Genomic DNA, 22,666 nt, shown 5'->3' on the forward strand with positions numbered 1-22,666 from the left:
GGTCACCCAGCATCCACCCGAAGAAGAAATCCGGCTTTTACTTCCTAGTTTGTGTGTAAACATTCTATTTTGTATCTTCTATTTTGTATCTCTTTATTGTTCAATATCTCGTGCAGCCATTCAATATGGCTGATGTAAAGTTTAAAGAAGTGGCGAGCCATTTCATTTGAAATAAAAATGGAATAAGAAAGCTTGATACGGTTGAGAAAATGGTCAAAACGCTTTTTTTTGGCCACTATTTAACACGAAGGAAGAAGTCGCCTAACGGTTGAAGCTCATCTTCCAAAAGTAAGTTAAACTTAACTTTATTCATCTTTATAGAGGATATTATTTTATGAAATGTTTATTTTTTTAGTACGAAACAATATTCATATAAACCGTAAACATACAAAATCTAGCACTAAAGCAACTTACGAAAAAATTCAATACACAAACGATCGCCCGCAAGATCTCGTTTATAAGAAGGGCAGCGTCTGTACAAGTACTTGCTATGTATTGATAATATCCATATTTGGATCGATCCGCCCACCCTTAGTTTCTGGTTGTTGATGTGGATGTCTGTCCGACATGCAGAAAGAAGGACAGAAAACATAACAGTTAAGTTGATAATATAAATAAATCAACGGGTTTAAGATGGTAAACATTCAAAAGACGCAGGAGAGTGCTGGCCTATTTATTTGTTTCCCTGCATGTGGGTGTGTTATTTTTGATAACAGTGTTTCGCAATCACGCAATGTAATTGGAGGTTGGAAAATGGCTTGAAATTGTCAGCGAAAAAAGGTCTGAATAAGAACAACAATTTTCCTCCCCGTATACAACACGAAAGCCTTCATTTTATTTTTCCATGTTTAAATATTGTGCCTGAAGATCTCCCGTTTCAAAGAAAACAAGTATAAAATGTCAACACTTTCTTATATATTTTTTTGATCTACTGCTGTTTAACTAAACATAGAATTTGTTTATAAGCAAACATATGTTCGATTTTAAATTTAATTGATATTTGTTTAGGTTTCCATCGTATTATGTGACAAAACTAAAGGTGTGTGTACAAATATTGCCGACATGTAAAATGTAGGCTCTAAAAATAAAATACAAACTCCTTTCATTTTACAGACTCAAACATTTTTGATTTACCAATTTTTTGGTACATTTTTTCTCAGAATTTTTTTTTACAAAAAAAACCCCACTGCATTGTCAAATAATAATAAGCTGGGAGACCCGTAAGCCAATCAAAATGCAGAACACAATGCACGAATCAAATCTGTAAAGCAGCAAAACCGTGAAAAGTAAAACAACGCCAAAGAAAGAAAAAAAACGATTGCTAAAAAGCACAATGAAGAATACAAACTATGGACACTCAGAGTGAACAAACTGAACTTTTTTGCCAAACCTTTTACCAGATTTTTTGAGTTTGGGGTACCCATAGCAGCAAGATGGCGGTCAATCATGTCAGTTTTATCAGTGAGGCTTATTCTTCCTAAAGTAAATGTAAATTTCTCAACCCTGAGTATTTAAAAAAACTGTTGAATGATAGTCCATGTGTTTTTGATTATTAGTTGAATCAATATTGTTTTTTTCTCATTAATTAAGTTTTTTACCACTAGGAGGTGCTAAATAACAGAGACTGGCTCTTTAAAGACAATTTATTTGTTTGGTACAGATATATTGCATACGTCAGAATTTTAGGCTGGGAATGTTGTCCATGGGGCTTAGTAAAACCCATTGGCATCCTGTGTGTTTTTAATTTCCATTAATTTATTAATCATCACCTGCAAGCAAAGCGAGGGTGGTGATAATGTTTTTGTTTAGGATTTGAGTATGTATATCTGTTTTTTGTTGTTGTTTGTTTGCTTCTGTATCTGTTCACCCAACAAAAGGGGGAAGGAGTTTAGATATGACCACCATCTTTCACACGCAGTCAGGTAGGTTACACCAGATGTGAAAAAAAAGATGACTCATCACTTTTGCTTTTGTTGACATAGCATTTTTCCCAGAAAGACAAATCACTCTCTCAGGCCAGAACAACATCGAATATCAACACCATCGTTCAGAGGCAGTCAGGTTGGTTACTCCAGGTATTAAAACTGCCAACAAAAGCTGACGCGGGATTTTTGGTTTTGCTAAATCAGCAGCTTTCTCAGAAAGACATTGTACTCTCCAAGGCCAAAAACAGTTTGATTGATGCTTTAAAGGCACATAGCCATTCTAGTATCAAAAGTGTACCTTTATCCCCCAGTATTCAGAGCAAAACACACCTGTTTCGGCAGTGGTTGGTGTACCACTCTGAGAGCCCTTCAGTGACTTGATTTTTATCTCCAGAGCAGAAAAAGACCTTTGACTTTATCCCCTATTACTTGCTCTGCTACCGGTTGACTCTAACATCTCTCTTCCTGATGTTGCTTCCCCTAAATTCGTGTGCCTTTGTGCTTCATCCCTGAGGCAGGCAGATTACAGGTAAATCCCTCACTAAAAGACGGGAAAGACGCATACAAGGAGAACTAATCTGACATGGACTGGGCGTGGGAGAGGAGTTTTACTAAACTGTACCAAATGTGTCTTTTACAGTGTTAGAACTAACACGTTACAACACAACGATGTTTATTGGTAACAAGTACTGTAACACTTTATTGTTAACATTTTTGTAACTCTACTGTCGTCACTATATGATCCGATGTTTCCTAAATACACAGCTAATCAAGGGTAATCCCAAATTCTTCAGAAAAAGTGTGAGGAAATAGTACATGGTTTTTGCATAAAATATATATTTCATTGGTATATTTTGATTATTTTCCAATATAATGCTTTTAGAAGACTTCATGTCTAGTCTTTTTTGTCCTGAGCTGTGACATCATCGAAGGAACACCGGCATTCTAGCGAGCCAGTCGCCATTTTGTTTTATGTGTCAATTAGTCGAAGAGGTTACGAGTGTTTGTTTTACTGTTTGTGGAGAATGCATAGGTGTTGTGTCGCAGGTGAACACAGTTATGGTAAAACAAAGGGAACCAGCAAAAAGGAGCTACCTGGCAAAAAAACATAAACTGAGAGCCGCCAATGGATGCTAACCGGTACTGATTAATGAAAGGCGGCTGCACATTGGCGGAAAAACGCGAGGTTGGTCGACCAAAAACACGCAGTGAGAAGCCAGGCTAACCGGGAACAGACAACGGAAACGGCTAGGGCGATAAACGCAAAGTCGGCCGCCAAACCACTTTCACTACGTGTAGATGGCCAAACAACAGACATTGGGCAGCACCAACCGGGAGCAAACAAAACAGGAAAACCTCGACGTTAATGGGGAGCTTTTTTTCGGACTAAATCATACCGACAGCAACACACGTGGCGAAAAACAAAGTACAAGTCACAGTCGCTTACTTCCAAGCAGAAATGAGCGGCACTCAATTGCTGTTCACTACAATCGCTGTTCACTACAATCGCTGTTCACTACAATCGCTGTCTGTTTCAGAGTTCGCCTCACATGTTGTGTTAATGTGATTCACTATTTTCAAAGTGTTTTGTTCCTTTAATGATGTCACAGCTCTAGAGGAAACAAACCAGACCGATGACCTTTGAGACTAAATTACTCATGTCCCCCGGCGCTTGGAATATTTTGCAACATATTTCCATTATTGTGAGGAAGTAGACTACACGTTCTGTGCCAAATTGAAAAAAAATAATAATTCTCTTTTAGAATACCTTTAACTCGCTTTATAATGGGGGTTACAGTTGTCATGATTACTGATGTGACCCACCTGTGCCCGCTCATTTGGTGCCAACCGCAGCAGGTTCTGATTGGCTCCCTGTCACTATTTGAAGCCAGTCCTGTCTGTCCCTTGTTGTCAGTCCGTCTGCGAACCTCAGTGTATACTAGGCAAGCCTTTTTCGACCCTGACTCCAACCTGTCCCGTTTTTGCTCCCATCTGTCTCCGGCTACGACCTGATTTGCTCCCGACCACGTCTGTTCTCCCGCCCTGGCTTACGACTTCTTTTTGTCCCCGACTATGTCTACTCTCCCGTTCCGGCTTACGACTCGTTTTTTACCCCGTCCACAACTTACTCTCCCAGTTCCGCTGAGCGACCAGTTTTTACGTCCCAGACACCCCCTTCGCTCGCTAAGGAAAGTCCACTTCCGTGTTCGGATCCCAGTCCGAGTCCGAGAGCGACTTGCTTCCCGCGTCCAGCGAACACCGGATCGTGGGCGCAGCTCCTCCTCTTTCTTTTAATAAAACTTGTGGTAAACGTCACGCAATTGGGTCCTGTCTCTGTTCTGGTCTCGACAACAGTAACAAGTGGCATAGTCTTTTGTGCACAAAAATATCTTTCTTTTTCCTAACTAAAATATCAGCAGTCTTGAGTTTGTTGGTGAAACTTTTCAAGTAAAATATGTACACCCTGATGTTTAAATTTTTGATAAAGGCACCTTGAAAATATTCCCCATGTAGACTTTATACGAAGAACGGAGACTCTTCTCACTCGGTTCCCCGTCGGCGTCTTTTGCTGCAAGCTTGGCAAGCAAGCCTACAAATAAACTTTGACTGTGTCGCTGCTGCCAGTAATCATATTTCACTCTTTGATCACCACTTCTCTGTCTACATCCAGAGCTCATTTGGCTCCTATTTAACGCTGCTGTTTATGATAACATAAATTACAGGAAATGGTTTACTCGCAGACAGCAAAAACCTCTCTATTTTGAGAAAATGGGCTTGTGAAGGAGTCTTTTCCTTCAAGTCAGGGCTTTGGTTGTCACGCTTCAAGGAGTTTTGATGGAATTCAATTATTTTTCTTGTACTTTTTAATAATTTTAAGGTGAAAGAGGTTTAAGGAGTACAATTTTTCCCGACTTTGAAGTTTTACATATACATGTACATATTTCCTACATATAAGCTTACTTGAAAACCTCAGACAATCGCTCCTCTTATTAATTATTGCAATTGCACAAAAGAGTTTATAACATACCTTAAAAACACAATGTGGCTATTTGCACTAACTACTCAGTTTGACCTTCTGTTCTCAGGCAGGCCGGATTAGTAGAAAAATTTCAACTCGAAATGTTTAGCTTCCATAGTTTTTTTAGTATTATGCTCTGTCATCCATCATCAATATAACTTCTAAACTTTTACTATAACACATTTTACTTCTTATTTTACATTTTTGTGTTTTGCGCTGCGATTTTTGCAATTTATTTAATTGTATTCAGTGTTTCCTCAATTGGAGGGCCCACACTGGAAAGGTGTGGTTCAATGGTTGGAAATTCTGATACCATCTGTTACCATTCCTATCAGTGTGAATAAGCCACCATTTCTATAGAAAATTGGTTAGAAAAAAACAATAATTAATGAGTGATAAATGAATCCATAATTTGTGTTTTACATTTAGATTGAAGATTCAACTTTTCACTGTGAGACCCCTGCAAATATATTGCATACTGCATATCACCCCCCACCAATTTTTGCCATAATACATTTGTTTTAATCAACTTTTATATACACTAAAGCAGTGGTTCTCACCTGGGTTTACTTGAGGACCCAGTACCCCTACCCTAATTACAAGCGTCCGCCTAAATAAATTAAAAAAAAAAACATTCCACTTTTGAAATGGATTGTCAGTCTTTTTGCTGCCACACAAAACCCTGTTTCCCCCCCACTTTTTTTTCTTTATCCTGTTTTTACTCTTGTTTTGTTTCCTTTGTTTCCTTTGTTTTTTTCTATTTTTTTCCCCTTACTCCTTTTTAGCTCGTGTCGAACTGCATTTGCGGGGCAATATCACCAACTTTTGTTAGGAGCTAGACCTAATTTATTGGGAGTTTTTTTGAAGTATCTTATCCAATTTTTACGGCTCTTTTAACATATTTTGTTGCCAACTACTGCTTTAACCCAAAAAGTGTGCCCATCCCGCTGTTATATACCAAAATAAAAGACCAGACGAGAAAACAAACAGTAATGTTTTCAATAAATCTGCAGACGAATGATGGTGGTTTCCCATTAACACACAAAGCACTCATATCTTTTCAACGTGTCTTTTTAAAAAATTATTCTGGTCATAACTAGAATTTCATCCAGAATCTAAAGACATTTTAAGTTCAATTTCTGGCATCATATTCTCATGTCTATTGTTTCTTCCACAAAGAAATCTCTCCCGATGTCAACTCTCTCTAAAGCAACATTTACTCGATCCCTCTCGAAACGGTGCGTCTATCTTCCCAAGAGAAATCTTAAGGAGAACAAATGGCTGCTCTCGAGATGCTCTGAAAAATAAACGACAGCAATTAACATTCAGTGACAATCATTTTCGGTCTAATCAAACGGGAACGGCAATGAGACTTGGCAATTGAATGACATTGTCATGAAATCGATACAGCTAATAGTACATCTGTCGCAATTTCATTCAGGGCATTTGTTGTTTAAAAGTTATGCAAAGGGTTCATGTTAATATTGACATGACTATTATCTTTTTGTGACATTGGCACTGATTGTTTGCAGTGGGTAAAGCAGTGGATTATAAACATGCTGTTTAACAAGGGGCTCAGACTCGCGGCCTGTGGGCCAGTTGTAGCCCGCGGGATGATAGTTTGATCCTTTCGCCTTAATATGAAAGTTTAAATGGACAGTGTGTATTATTTGAGGCCTCCAATTGTTAGAAAAAATGTTTTAAAAATTACAATGATTAAGAGAAAAATAAAAAAAACATGAACTACGATAAATTTGTACTTATTTTACATAACACAGGGCTTATCCAAATGGAGCTGACATATAAATGGCAAATAATTGTACTCATTGTGAGAATTTTATTATCAAAAAATCAGGTATGTGACTATTTTCTTCAAATACTTTTTTTTGTATGTTACTAATAAACATGTCTAAAAGTATAAATCATAAAAAATGTTTTTAACCTTGTTTACCCCAATTATACCTAACGGTGTTTATTGGTAACAAGTACTGTAACACTTTATTGTTAACATTTTTGTAACTCTACTGTCGTTACTATATGATCCGTTGTTTCAGCTAATCAAGGGTAATCCTAAATTCTTTGTAAAAGAGACCCCTCGGTACTTTGATCTGTGCATCAGTCGTCACTGGTTTACTGCTTCGCAGATTTTGAATTGAATTGTTTTTTTTTGTAATTGATATCAACATACTGTGTATTGTGTTCTGAGCAAATAGCATATAGCAACTGTTATGACGAGAGGGCGGCTTTTATATGTTGGGTGCCCGACTGTGGTTGGTGTATGCTGTCAGTTAAACATTTGGGCGGGCGCACCAGTCAAGGTGTACACCCTCTAAAAAGAAAGTAGAAATATCTTTTGAAGCAGAACATCCTCTTGCTAGCAACTGCTACAAGATTCTGAACTGATACTAAAATACAATTCGTGCCAGAGCTATTTATCTTTACAATCATTCCCCAAGTGTCGATTTTTCTTTGTCGGAGTTAAGAAGTATAAATAGCACCTGCGAGTGTTTTACTCTTCATTGCCTGTTGTTGTATTTCTGTTCTTTTTTTGGTGTGTTTGAGCACCATGCACCAAGTACTAAAGAGGCTAGGAACAAAGAACTCAGCACTATGAATACTTGATGATCTCAGAGAACTCCAAAAGCTTGTTGAACAACATTTACTACTCTCGCCATCTGCTTGAAAGAAAGCATTCATTTTACAGCTTGATCACGATCATTCGTTTAGTGCATTTCCTGTTGCACTGCCTTTTTTCTGCAAAGCAAGCACAAAGTACTAGGGACTAAAAATAGGAAAGGGCTAACACTTTTATACAAATCAAATTACGAAATCACGTGTTTACATCCTACGATAACCACAAAAAGCTACGCTTATCCAAAACGAATGTTTTTACATGACTGAAAATTATCCTTCCACAAATACTGCTATTGACAAAAGTTATCAAATGAAAATCTTACTGGTAATTACTATTAATAGCAATGCTGAAAGTAATTGCCGAGGATTGCATAAGCATGAGATTTGAGGAAGAAGGTCATAGTTTTTGAGGATTACATTTTACATACCAAAGTACCCATTTTGTCAGAACTAACATAATACTAATGTCATTAAATACTCAAGAGTTGGATACCCATCCATCCATTATCTGAACTGCTTATCCTCAGCAGGGTAACGGGGGTGCTGGAGCCCATCTCAGCTATCTTCGAGCAGTGGGCAGGGGACACCCTGAACTGGTTGCCAGCCAGTCGCAGGGCACACAGAGACAGACAACTCACTTGGTCATTCACACCTAGGGACAACTGGCCAATCAACCTGACATGCATGTTTTTGCGAATGTGGGAGGAAACCTGAGTGCACGGGGGAGAACATGCAAACTTCACACGGTGAGGATGCGGTAGCTGGACTTGAACTCTGAACCACTGCATCGTGGGGGTGCACACTGACCTCCCAGCCGTCGTGCCACCGAGTTGGATACCACACTTACCAAAACTACCGTTTTGTGTGTTAGACTACTTATTTTCTCCTCCTTTAAAACACCTGTCAATTAGATTCTATGGGGCACTCAAGAATATGCGCAAAACACAATCCAACTCCAGAATATTAAAAAAACCAAACGACATGTGCTTGTTTTAAACGGGAAGTGGCAAACTTTTAACAAAACGCAAATTTAATGCAGACGTTGGAGTGGTTTAATAACACACAAAGAGTTAGTCTCTCTTCAAAATAAACCAGCCGTAGACTAAAATGCTAGTCCTATGTCAACAGTTTTTTGTTGTTTGAATTCGAAAGAGTGTTTTTTTTAAATTTTTAATCGGTAGGCGTTTTCAAAGAGAGAAATGCGGTAGTCTAATGCATGAAGCAGTAATGTTGGTGATTTATGATTATGTATACTTTAAAACAGAGGTCGGCAACCTTTTCAGCACCACAGCCTAGTTTAATGTCCGACTATATTCTTGCTACCCAAACAAAAGAAAATGATAATATTATTAAAAAACAAATAATAACAATAATAAAGATCAAATCATTTGTGTTGTCACGAGACCGCTAGTGATCTAGATGACATAGAAAAAGGCATTAGGTGTATCTCATCATAGCACGATTTTTGCTCACGGTACCACGTCGTTCTATGTTGTTTTAGCTGAACTCTTTCTAATAATGCTATATTACAATGTTGTACAACGTGGCACTGTGAATAGAAACAGAGTGGTAAGGAGTCTTATTCTAATGACTCTTTCTTTGTCGCCAACAACCCTAGCATGCTAGTGGTTAGGATTTGACGCGCTCAATACTGCATTGCATATTTATTTCCCAATGCAACCAATGTTAAGCTGATGAGGTCACAATATTTGTCAACTGATTGCTCAATTACAATGGTATACTACCGTAATATCTCGGTAAACACGCACCCAAATTTGGATACAATTTTGGGTGAAAAGAAAATTGTACAATTTTGGGTGGACCCAAATATAAGAAAGCAGGTACTGAGGCAGGGATGCTCAAAATAAGGATAGTATCTAATAACAAAACCAGAAACAAAGCAACAAACAAACGTTGGGTCACAAAACAAATAACATGTCCAAAGAAAATTAAACTTAACAATCTCCAAACCAGAAAAAAAGAACAAACCAGAAATGGAAGGGAGAGAAACAAAGTAACAAACAACTAACATGTCCAAATTAAAACAAACCTGACATTGGCATTCGAAACGAGCATGGAAATCTCCAAATCAGTAACAAAAACCGAAATGGAAATGAAGATGCAAGGAAGAAAGTAACAGCCAAACAAGTTGGCACTAAACGACTAACAAAATGTCCAAACGATAAATCAGAAAGTGAAGGAAAAAGATGAGAAAATAGGTAGTCTAATGCGTAAAAGGGTAGTATCGGTGAGAGAGATTTAAGAGAGCACATGTTCGATTATAATCAGCTCCTAGGTGACAGTCTAAGAAAAAAACCCCAACAAGCATACCTTTCTTTCAAAGCCATTTGCTCTACATTTCCCTCCTACGCAAGATCCTTTCAAGCGTGCCAGCTGTATCTTCTCCAGCTCCCGTCGACACGTCGTCCATAAAGTGTGATGCACGATTTGTTAGCGAGTCGCCGCTATCAGCCGCAGAAGCTTTCCAGAGTCCTTTTTATTTTCTCATTTTACGTCAATGAGATTCTGCCGCTGGTGTCGGATGGGCGCCCTGCGGACAAAGAGGGGACAGATAAAACTCGTGTGGATTCTCACAGCTTGACCGTCAAATGTAAATCAAATGTCAAGATGTCACATCATAAAATGAAACTGCAATGGCATTTCTGATCGCTCTGCGGGACGTCAAAGTACACTATTTGGCGCATGTCGCATTCAGCAATTCAGCTCAGATTTTTGCTTTATATCTTCTCCTGTTAGCTTTTAGGTAAAACACCTCTTGTATCGGGTTGGTGGCGACCTGTAATTTAAATCAGCTGTAAAATAGACTTAACAAAAGCACGTCACCTATTTTCCCCTCATCCCTTGGTGTCAGGAGCAGAACGGAAACAGGAACCAATTGTCATGAGCCAGAACGGGAGAGTAGACTTAGTCGGGGACAAAAAAAGGTCGTAAGCCGGGACAGAGAGCAGACGTAGTCAGGATCAAAACGGGTCGTAGCCGGAGGCAGAAACGGGACAGGTGGGAGTCAGGGTCAGAAAAGGGCTGCCTTTTAAACACTGAGGTTCGCAGACGGACTGACAACAGGGGATTGACAGGACTGGGTTCAAATATTGACAGGGAGCCAATCAGAACCCGCGGCGGTTGGCGCCAAATGAGCGGGCACAGGTGTGTCACATCAGTAATCATGACACTTGGACACTTGTTCATTAAAATATCAGTATTTTTCTAATTTTTGGTGTGGGTCCTTTTTTCTGCCAGTATATATAGCATTCAATTTTAATTCATTCGTTGCCAGTAAAGTCCTCAAATGTCAATAGCTCCAAGTCCTAACTAGCATTAAAAATTGGCTAAATGTTTTTCAACCCTTTTTGAACCAATGTACACTTTTGTTTATAAAAAAGTTCCGAGCCACACCGTCCGTCAAAATTTTTTGAAAAAGAAGTTATGTCAAATATTTCACTGTACTACCTCATAAGCAGATAATTAGTATATTAAAAATAAATGAATACTTAAAATAAAAAGGAATGATGTGCTTTATGTTTTCATTTTTTACAGTGCAATCTTAAACCCCTTTGTTAAACAAATTAAGTTATCAAATGTACTGTGCTACCTCATGAGCAGATAATTAGTATATAAACAGTATATAAAAATCTACTGCCACCTACTGATATAGATGACAATTACAGTTCCTCGTCTGAAGATAGCAAAAATACTGAATAATGGTCTGATTTTTTTGGAAAGATGATATTGGGCAAATTCCAGCGGCACACTAGACAAGGTCTCATGGCACACTGGTTGAAAAATACTAGGCTAAATAGCCAATATAAGAACATGCTAAAACTGCTCTTATTCACTTATTCGTTATCCCCTGCTAGAAACAGTATTTATCGGAAACTCATATTTTGAATCAATGTAGTCTGAACCAGCATTATTATTTCTCTAAATAGAAATAAATACACGCTAATAGCATGGACATATTCCTTATCCTCTGTGAAGAAGAACATGTACCGGAAAGAAACTTGTATTTTGAATCACAGAACTCAAACATGAACTTAGTAGCAATAAGAAAATATTTAAATAAAAAGACATTCTTTACAAAGTCAAAAATCTTTGATGGAGCAACCAAATGTATGTGGTTTTGTACGCAAAATTCCAAATGGGTGGTTCTCAAGCCTAACACAAGGGTAGACTTAAAGGGATTGCATGTTTTGGTCTTTAAACTCTATGATTTGGTCTTGTCTCAAGCTTGGTGAATTCTTGATTGAAATTTGTCAAACATTAAGTAAAGTCCTTGGATTCCCCATAAACACATACTCACTCATTGTCCTTATATGTAGTACCACCTCCATTTCAATCCTTACCAGCACAGACTGTCATTTTCCTTTCCATCCTTCAGGTGAGGAGGTGAGTGGGCAATACTGGGAATTTTGGTATTTATCTGATCCAAATAATTTATGGGTAGTAACGGTTCAATACCAATACGTTTTGCTTGAAATTGTCATGATAATGTATCATTTGAATTGTTACAGGTTTTGTTCAGGAGTAGTAACATATTAACATTTTTGGGCTGCAGCTCGTTGCTCTCTGCGGCATGAGCTTTTTTCATTTGTTTTTGTCAATTTATGTCAATAACACTTGAGTTTTTTTTTTGGTTCCCTTTTACTCCGTCCATTGTTGGATGAACACCAGGGGAGTTAAGACACTTCAACATTGCATATTCAACTCAGGCAAATTAACTGAGCGGCTATATAACTGAGTTCTCTCTTTTTTAAGTTTGATTTTGTTTTTCAGAATGTTCACATTATTTTGTCAATGTTACTAATACAATTTGTCTGTAATGTGTTACTGTGCTGAGCATCTGCACAGTGAGGCACGCAATTCTCGTGCCTCATGGCAGAGGGCGAGAAAAAGAATTCTAAATTGTCTCACACCTGAGCCCCAAACAATTGATTAGGTAATAGTATCGACAAGCTAACAGCAAGTCAAGCTATTCAATATTTGTTCTTTATTGCACGTTTTCTACAATGGAGGATTGTCTATTCATTGATGCTCTATTCGAAAGGAGCAGCGCATAGACTTAATTTATAAATGAAGGTAAGACAAGAAAACATTTTTTTATGCTACAGTTTATATATTACTTCCATACTCAGTGTAACAAATGATGAATAACTGTAAATCTTACTGTGCCTCACCAGAAACGACCCTCACTACACATCTTTGGATCAATACAACCTTCTTCTTCTTCTTTGATGACATTAGGACATTTGAATACATCCGACAAAGGAATCCCTTTATCTAATTATCAAATATTTTCAGATAAATGGGACGCTAAAGTCAAATAAATGTGAAAACTATAAAATATGCATGTCTCTGGAAGAAAAATTATGCATCAACCCGCTTTTTATGTCACTCTGTCAACAGAGAGCAGCAGATTTCCATGACAATGGTTTTTAAATGGTGCTTTGGGGTATTATGTCTGCTGAGGAAAAAATAACAAAGAAGAAAGAATAGAAGAGGCAACTAGAAGCCTGACTGCCAGCTTTTATACCAACTCCATTGCTAGTTGTTAATGGCTTTCATTAGGGGTGGGCAATACTGGCAATTTTAGCATTGATCCGATCCAAAGAAATACATGGTAGTAAACAGTGTAAACAATGCAATCTGAAAACCTTTAACAGTATAATGAATAACTCACTTCTACTACAACCACCTTTACAGAGCAAAAATCGGCAATGTGACAAACAAGCTCTTTTGGTTCTGTTGCCATAGTGACAACTGATTTGCAGCCTTTTGTTTGAGAACGAAAAACATGTTAATATTTTTAATTGCAGCTTGTTGCTCTCTGTAGGGTAATCCTTTTTATGTGTTGATGTAAATTTGCCACAGTTGCGGACAAGTGATCCCTGGCATTGTCTTTTTCTGTTGTTAAAAGAAAAGTCCACACTGCGCTGCATTTTCCTGTTTGTCTCTGTCATATTTAGCCATTGCTAAGGGTGCTCATATTTGGCCCTCTCTTCTCCCAGGTAAGATGCACCAGCAGGCCAGGTAAGAAGAGGAGCCTAAAGTGTGCCTGTCATTCACACAAAGTGGCCAAGGGCGCTTGGTGAAAGAGAAGAGGACTGCTATGATGAAATTGGTGGAGAGGTGAAGTATCGATCCCAGGACAATAGTATCGATCTGATCCAAGTCCTTGCTCAGTAGCGATGATATCGATATCTAGGTTCATCCGCCAACCCCTGGCGTTTATCGAACGGGAAGGAAAAAAGTGACCGTAATCTCTTTTACCTTTAGCCAAAGGAACGTAGGTAAGGAGTAGTTTTTTTTAGATGTAGAGTTATCAGCTAAAAGTCCTTAAGTTGTATGAATAAAGAACAACTTCTAAGACCAGGACAATCATGAAGGAGTCAGCAGTCCGCCTGAACAAATCTAATACATAGTCTTTTTTGTTGTTGTTCCTTTTCCCCTTTTTCGTTCCATGTAATGTATGATGGTTACTTGGAGTGAAGTTGACTCTGTAGCAGTTGAAAAGATTGCATAAGCAATATCCAAATCGTCGCTCCTCTTCAAACTGACATTTTTATTTGACTTACAGGCATTGTGGGATGGGCAGCACGAAGGTTGAGGCGATGTTGCGAGTTTCCAATCTTCTTGCAGAATTCTCCAATTGGATTTCTGCCAAACGACTCGATTGACCTTGACAATAACCTGCTGTTCCCCCTCCCTAGAAATCCTGCCGTTTAACAAGCGGCGTCAATCACGACCGGAGCTAAAAAGACGGATGTGAAACGTATCAAAATTGCTGACTCAGATGGACTGTGAACCCCCACTTTGTCCGCCATCTGGGTTGCTGCACATTTCTGATTTGACTGAGAAAAATGTCGAGATGGCTTCTTGGCTATGATGCTAAATAGCTAGCTGTATGCCCAGTGCTCTCGAGTGTCGATCGTTCATTCATTCATTCATTCATTCATTCATTCCATTCATTCATTAATTTCATTCCATTCATTCAATTATTCATTTCAGTTTATCTCAGCTCTTTGGAGTGATTGCCAGCCTAGGGTGCACAGAGACAGACAACTATTTACTCATACACTTATTACTGGGGACAATTTAGACCAGGGGTCTCCAAGCTTTGTCCTTTGAGGGCCACACAACTTTTACCTTTTCTGATGAAGGGCCGGTGTCAGTTTCTCACAGAAAAAAACGTGATGATTGCAGTGCCTAAATTTAAAAAATGGATTGTTTTCCAGAAAGCCAATATAAAATAACCCTTTTGGATTCTTCATAGAACATACAGTGTGTCACAAAATAAACAATGAAACTAATAACAAAATGAATAATAACCAAATAGCCCTCCATGGAAAATAAACTTTCTGTTGGGCTGTCCATCGTCTTAACAGGTTCACCTAAGATAACTTGTTAAAAGGCAGTAGATTTTATTTATTTATCACATTGTTTCTAGTCTTGTTATGAAAGAGAATTGTTAATTTTGTTTGTGCATTTGACATGTTAAAATGTCAATGAATTATTTTCTATTTTGTTGTGAAAATTATATTCACGAAAGTGAGCACACTCCTCACATCAATGATATGAAGTAAACAAAGGCTATGGCTTCCAGGAAATATATACTCTGGTTTAATGAGACAAAGATTAATTCATTTGGATCAGATGGTGTAAAGCATGTGTGGCAGCAACCAGGTGAGGAGTACAAACACGTTGGGTATGTCATGGTTTGGGGCTGCATTAGTGAAACTGGAATTGGGGTGTTTAATTTCATTAAGGGAAACACAAACACAATAATGTACTGTGAAATACTCTGGCAGAGAATGATCCACTGCCTCCAGAAACTGGTTCGCAGGGCAATGTCTGTCAATTACCCCAAAATCACTTCTAAGATGACCAAAGCTTTTCTAAAGGGGCTAAGGGTAAAGGGGATGGACTGGCCAGCCATGACCCCAAAACTAAATCTAATAGAACAACTTTGGGGCATCCTCAGGTGGAAGGTGGAGAAGCACCAGATCTGGAAATAGCCCTAGCTCGCTCATGTGGTCATGGAGGAGTGGAAGAGCATCCCAGTGGCAATTTGTAAGGCTCTGGCGAGATAATTGGCCAAGAGGTTTAAATCATGGTGGCCACACAAAATATTGAACTTCAGGAACTTTTACTTAAAGGTGTAGTCACTTTTGTAACTAGGGTTTTAGCTACTCCTGGCTAGATTTTGAGTTGTTTGAGGAGAAAAATAAATGTAAACTGCTATATAAGCTTTACAAAGACTACCTTTCATTGTGTCAAAGTGACATTTCTTCAATATTGTCTAATTTTAACATTGTGATGAAATCTCTGCAAAAATGTGAGGGGTGTACTCTCTTTTGAGACATACAGTACTTTGTGACTTTTTTGTAGTTGTTGCTGCTAAATGTTATCACCAATGTTCCCTCTAATTTTCCACGAGTCTGAGCGTTTACACAAAGTCTGTGAGCAACGCTTGAAACAACAGTGAGCCACCATAATCCCAAGTGTGGCAAGATAATTAATTATCAAACATGTCCAAAACTTGAAATCAAGTTACATTTTGCTGAGTTTCCGGCAATACAAAATTATTTTTCTCTTTTGAAAGAATTGACTCATGTACTATTGCAGAGGTTGTACAGCCTACAAACGTTGTTTGTTCTTACAATTTTTTAACAAGATATCCAATTCTTTTTATTTCCTGATATATTTTGTCGCATAATATTAACATTTTTGGGGGCTTATTTAGTCGGTTGTAAGATACAGAACTGTACTCAATCACATTTTTTAGTGGAAGTACAATGTTGGCAACAAGATTCACTTGATATAATTGCAAAATTATTTGAATGCAACAAACTTTTTCTTCTTTTTTCCGTGGGTTTTCTCAACTTTTTTTTTAAATTCCTTTAAAAAAAGTCTCATTGTGTTTATTTTTTCCGAGCTGTTACTTTTTTCTTTTTGTTCTCTATTTACTTTTTTCTTACATTTCTTTCTCTTTTTTTTCTGGCTTTTTTCTAAATTTTTCCTTCTTTTTTTCTCTTCCTTTTGTTTCTTTTTTTGCTCACCTTTTTCATTTTGGTATTTTTTTCTTTTTTGTTCTATTCCCCCCTTCCTTTAAGTCATTTTGTGCATAATTTTACTTAATATTTGGTCATGTTGGGATTAAAGAAGCAAAAACAACTTGAAGAGCCGTTTAGGATCCGAAAGAGCCGGTTCCTTTTTAGTGAGCCGAGCCCAAGTTCTCGACATACTCTACTAACTTTACTCAACTTCGTTCGACTTTAAAATACCGCATTTAGGACACAACGTCAGGGGAACCCGTGTATTTTTACCTTCATGCACTGTAACTTTGACTTAAGTCGCTTCTTAATAAGTAATTTTGAGCCCTCATTTTTGTGCGCTGGCTAGATTTTCTTGTGCACCGAGAATGTGCGCAGCTTAGAGGGAACACTGCTTATTACACTTCTTTTTATTGCACTATTGTTATGATGCACTATTCTCTCATATTCACAAATATTACACTATTATTATAACTCAGGCCAGTCTCTAAAGTTCTCAGTGTAAATATTTTTTCTGCCTTTCATCCTGATTGTATTTTCAAAATTTGCTTTTTCTTTAAAATCTTTATTACATGTTTACCTTGGAGTGTCATGTCCAATATTGTTGCGTACAATGTTTCACAACGTTGATATCAGAGGTGAGTCGTAGCGAGTTACATTTACTTGAGTATGTTTTGGGACATTTTGTACTTCTGGGAGTATTTTTAAATCACTACACCTTTTACTTTACTTGAGTAGATTTGTCAAGAAGAAACAGTACTCTTACTCTGCTACATTATTCTACATTAAAGCTATTACAAATGACTTAAATACCCTTCTCTGCAAACGTTCTTTACATGCCATGAAAAAGCCCGAGTATCTATAACTACAACACGACGATAATAAATAACTATTGTAACATTTGCAGACTGTCTTTAAAGTGACGGTGTGTATTGTTTGACCATTAAATGTTGCTGTATTGTGTATTGCAACCTGAAACGAGTGCTAAAGAGAAAAAAAGAAGAATACAAACTACGGAGGCCACTGTAATTTCATTTGAATTATGAGCCAATCTCCTTTGCCGTTGTGTTCTCCAGGAAGTACAGGATAATTACTTCCAAAATCCCAGTGGATTATCTCGGTCCCAATGTTTGGAAAGTGTGCCAAAGGAGTGTTGTGAGTAACGCCAGCATGAGGTTCGCCCTTGCGGCAATGAAACGCCGCCGCACGGTAGATGCCGCCTCGCTGCATCCAGGATGCAAGGTGAAGTACGTGTCATGATGTGGTGCTCAGTCTACCGGAAAAAAAATCAACTGGGGATGGTTGGTGCTTTAGCAGCCGCCGGTTCCATTCCAGCTTCTTGGAGTTGCGGTCTGCGGTCATATTACAATGACATATTTATTAGCTGTTATGTTTTGCTGTTATGCTTGCACTAGCAATTACGACTCGTGTGAAGGGTGGGGTAAAATGGGACAGGATGCTGTTGGCGTTTAACACCTTCTGCACCTCAACCCATAGCACTTCCTATTGAATGTGAGGCAGTGATTCCATTATATAATCACCTGGATTCCCTTTCTATTGGGGTCATTATTTGCTTTACAAGTCATCAGTTAACCTCACTTACATTAGGGGTGGGCGGTACTTGGATTCTTGGTATAAATCTGATACCAAGTAAACAAAGGGTAGTATCGTCCGATTTTGATGCGATACGGATATCTTCTGCTTTGAAATGTCAAGATCATTGAGTCATAGTTGTGTCGCCCTTACGGCAAATGTTATTCTTTAATGAATACTATATGGTGTTTAAAATATAATCCAAGCCTAAAAAAACGACACAAGTTAATTACGAAGTTGTTTACATAAATATTTAATGTTAATTTGATCTTTAAAAAAGTGAAATAATAAAAATCATTTTTTCCGCGTCACATCTGGTTCCGCGATCTGATTGTTAAGAGTAGTCTCATGTCCAATCCATCTCCATCCATATTGAAGAATTAACAAGGCAATGCTGTACGCTTCTAAAATTGTTTTTATGATGTATAAACAGCTATGTCTTGTAATAGTTTGGACGTATGTAAAGTTTGTACATTTTTTGAGAACTTAACGGCAAATGGTTGCAATGCACTGTACTGTATTGTTGCAGTTTTCACCATCTGGGGAAGGGAATTAAAGCTTTAACGACACATTCCCTATAATTAGGGTCCTGCTTTGGGCTTTAAGCTCGGTGTTATATCAATGACAATTCAGTAACAGTTTATCGTAAAGATTATCATGATGATAATAAACACAGCACAAAAATTTAAGGCAGTACAAATGTTTTGTTTTTTATTAAAAGGACACTGTTTGATATTTGACCAGTAGATGTAGCTGTGTGGTTTAGCGCAACCGACAAAATATATGCTAAAAAGAAAAAGTAAGAATACAAACTACAGAGACTCAATGTTACTAAACCGCTTAAACATTCTTCTCATTTTCTTGCCAGGCCTTGTATGAGCCTTTTTTGGGATACCAGTAGCAGCAATATGGCGGACATTAATGTCAGCTCCCTCTAGAGTTTGTCGAAACAATCATTAATTAGCGATTAAATTACAGTGGCCTTACTGTTTGCAGGTTTATCATGCAATAAATGTCATGATTACCCAAGTGGAGCCACCTGGGGTAATCATGGGGTGCGCTGGAATGTGCTTCCTGATTGGTCAATGCTCCCTATTTAAACGCGTTACGCTGAGAACTCTGTGTCGGAGGATTCCTTCTGTACCCCGTAAGACTCTCCCGATTACCTGTGCCTTGTTTACCTGATTCTGTCTGTCTGTCTGTCTGTCTGTCTGTCTGTCTGTCTGCCTGCCTACCTGCTTCCGTCCGACGCTACGATCTTCTCTTCATTCCTGGTAAACTCGACCTGCTTCCGTCCCACGCTACGCCACGACGTTGCTGCTGACGTTCGACGGTCACCGTGTTTCCCGCTAACCCTTACGCTTCCCCAAATAAAGAATTGTACGAACGCTCTGGGGTCTCCTGCTCTGTTCTGGTCTTCCGTGACAGAATCCTCCGACCAAGAATGGACCCCGCGTTCGTACATTTGCCCCCTGACCACCATGAAAGCCTGAATCAGCAGCGCAATTCCTGTTCAGAATGTGCAGTTCGGCAAGTCCTTTCCGACGTGGCGAAATTGGCCAAGGCACCTCCGGCCGAATGACTGCGCAATGACTCTCATGCCTGCCTGTTCGACTCCCATGCCTGCCTGTTCGACTCCCATGCCTGCCTGTTCGACTCCCATGCCTGCCTGTTCGACTCCCATGCCTGCCTGTTCGACTCCCATGCCTGCCTGTTCGACTCCCATGCCTGCCTGTTCGACTCCCATGCCTGCCTGTTCGACTCCCATGCCTGCCTGTTCGACTCCCATGCCTGCCTGTTCGACTCCCAAGCCTGCCTGTTCGACTCCCAAGCCTGCCTGTTCGACTCCCAAGCCTGCCTGTTCGACTCCCAAGCCTGCCTGTTCGACTCCCAAGCCTGCCTGTTCGACTCCCAAGCCTGCCTGTTCGACTCCCAAGCCTGCCTGTTCGACTCCCAAGCCTGCCTGTTCGACTCCCAAGCCTGCCTGTTCGACTCCCAAGCCTGCCTGTTCGACTCCCAAGCCTGCCTGTTCGACTCCCAAGCCTGCCTGTTCGACTCCCATGCCTGCCTGTTCGACTCCCATGCCTGCCTGTTCGACTCCCATGCCTGCCTGCTCGACTCCCATGCCTGCCTGCTCGACTCCCATGCCTGCCTGCTCGACTCCCATGCCTGCCTGCTCGACTCCCATGCCTGCCTGCTCGACTCCCATGCCTGCCCGCTCGACTCCCATGCCTGCCCTGAGTCTGCCTGTACTGATTTTGTCCCGTCTTTCCTCTCCTGTCTTGTCTGTTCCCTTTCCGCTCCCCGGAGTCTGACTCTTCTGAATCTGATCCCCCCCTGAGTCTGACTCTTCTGAATCTGATCCCCCCCTGAGTCTGACTCTTCTGAATCTGATCCCCCCCTGAGTCTGACTCTTCTGAATCTGATCCCCCCCTGAGTCTGACTCTTCTGAATCTGATCCCCCCCTGAGTCTGACTCTTCTGAATCTGATCCCCCCCTGAGTCTGACTCTTCTGAATCTGATCCCCCCCTGAGTCTGACTCTTCTGAATCTGATCCCCCCCTGAGTCTGACTCTTCTGAATCTGATCCCCCCTGAGTCTGACTCTTCTGAATCTGATCCCCCCTGAGTCTGACTCTTCTGAATCTGATCCCCCCTGAGTCCGACTCTTCTGAATCTGCCTGTCCTGTCTGATTCTTCCTGTCCTGAGTTGACTCTCCTGATTTTCCTGTGTTACTCTGTGACGTGCTGTGGGTTTATTTTTATTTATTAATTTTTTTTCCTGGGGAACTTCTGGAGCCGTTCCTTGAGGGGGGGGTTCTGTCATGATTACCCAAGTGGAGCCACCTGGGGTAATCATGGGGTGCGCTGGAATGTGCTTCCTGATTGGTCAATGCTCCCTATTTAAACGCGTTACGCTGAGAACTCTGTGTCGGAGGATTCCTTCTGTACCCCGTAAGACTCTCCCGATTACCTGTGCCTTGTTTACCTGATTCTGTCTGTCTGTCTGTCTGTCTGTCTGTCTGTCTGCCTGCCTACCTGCTTCCGTCCGACGCTACGATCTTCTCTTCATTCCTGGTAAACTCGACCTGCTTCCGTCCCACGCTACGCCACGACGTTGCTGCTGACGTTCGACGGTCACCGTGTTTCCCGCTAACCCTTACGCTTCCCCAAATAAAGAATTGTACGAACGCTCTGGGGTCTCCTGCTCTGTTCTGGTCTTCCGTGACAATAAAGGCCTTTCTAACATCGGTGTCACTAAACGGATCGGGAAGCAGGAAGTTGGAACTCATTTGCGTAGACAATCTGTCACTTTAATTGAGAAAGAAAAGTTGTCCAACACACAAACGGACCAAAAACAAAACAAAGCAGGCTCAAATGCAGGCAAAACTAAAGACTAGGCATTTAATAATAATAATAATAATAATAATAATAATTTCCTTGTATTGTCATTCTGTGTAACAATGTACACAGAACGAAATGTCGATTGCACCTGACCCGTTGTAGCGAGCCGATGCAGCCGCAGCCAACAGAGGGCGCCGCCGACCACTTTTAAGTCTTAGGAATGACTCGGCCGGGGCGCGAACCACCGACCTCCCAGTCTCAAAGCGGGCGCCTTACCATCTAGGCTACTGGGATTAAACAGAACTTACTTACACCGGAGTGCAACAAAGTCCAACAAAGTCCAACAAGCAAAACACGAATAAACAGGTACCAACAAGTTTTCAACAAGGGTAAACAACGATCTGGCAAAGGGCAGTTCCGAAAAGCACAAATAAGTACCCATAGGAGTAATCTGGAAATGCAGGTCAGCCGGTGTCAAGGGGCGGGGCCAGCTGGGCGCTATGACAACCGTGCAGGACATGACAATCTGATGGTTTGCAGCCAAAATTTACAAAACAATCCTGGATTTCAAAATGATATCACACGCGATAATGGCCTAGCCTTACGTTAGTACAGTCATTATTGCATACTAGGTATGTAAGTACAGTGGTTAAGGCCAGGAGGCTAGTATACATTTTCATAAACAAACTTATGAACGAAATGAGTAGTCACAAGATGAATATTTTCACAGATTTGCTCGCTTGTTTAGGGTGGTGTGGTTCTGGAGAAAAAAAGTGTCTCTAAGTCCTTGTAAGTGGTCAAAGGGGTCGTGGCCTGGGTCAAAAGAGTATTTTATAATGTTGATGGCTCAGCTTTTGTATTGCAAATTGGCCATGTCCTCCAGACTGGGCAGAGGGCAGCCAACAATCTTTTTTTCTTTTTTACCACTAGGAGGCACTAAATAATACAAACTTTAGAATAAAGCTCAATATGCAGGATGGTATTGGTCTTGCTCATCCCTAGTTTTGACATTGAAGTGTTGGTAGCACGTCCGCCGCAGAGTTCTGAGGTTATGGGATCAAACCCAGCTACCAGCCTTCTTGTG

At 39.9% G+C, this 22,666-nt stretch overlaps 1 protein-coding gene across 1 annotated transcript in view; it reads right to left on the reverse strand.

The window, feature by feature from the left end:
- Nucleotides 1–22,666, reverse strand: part of flrt1a (fibronectin leucine rich transmembrane protein 1a) — an 84,172-nt gene that overhangs the window by 9,744 nt on the left and 51,762 nt on the right. Inside the window, exon 2 of the mRNA XM_088321435.1 lies at nt 9,910–10,129. The gene's annotated coding sequence lies outside the window, so the exon portion shown is untranslated. The remainder of the gene's footprint in view (nt 1–9,909; nt 10,130–22,666) is intronic.

The sequence above is a fragment of the Urocampus carinirostris genome, chromosome 17 (genome assembly GCF_059441175.1).
Source record: "Urocampus carinirostris isolate Australia breed hairy pipefish chromosome 17, RoL_Ucar_1.0, whole genome shotgun sequence".
Taxonomy (NCBI): domain Eukaryota; kingdom Metazoa; phylum Chordata; class Actinopteri; order Syngnathiformes; family Syngnathidae; genus Urocampus; species Urocampus carinirostris.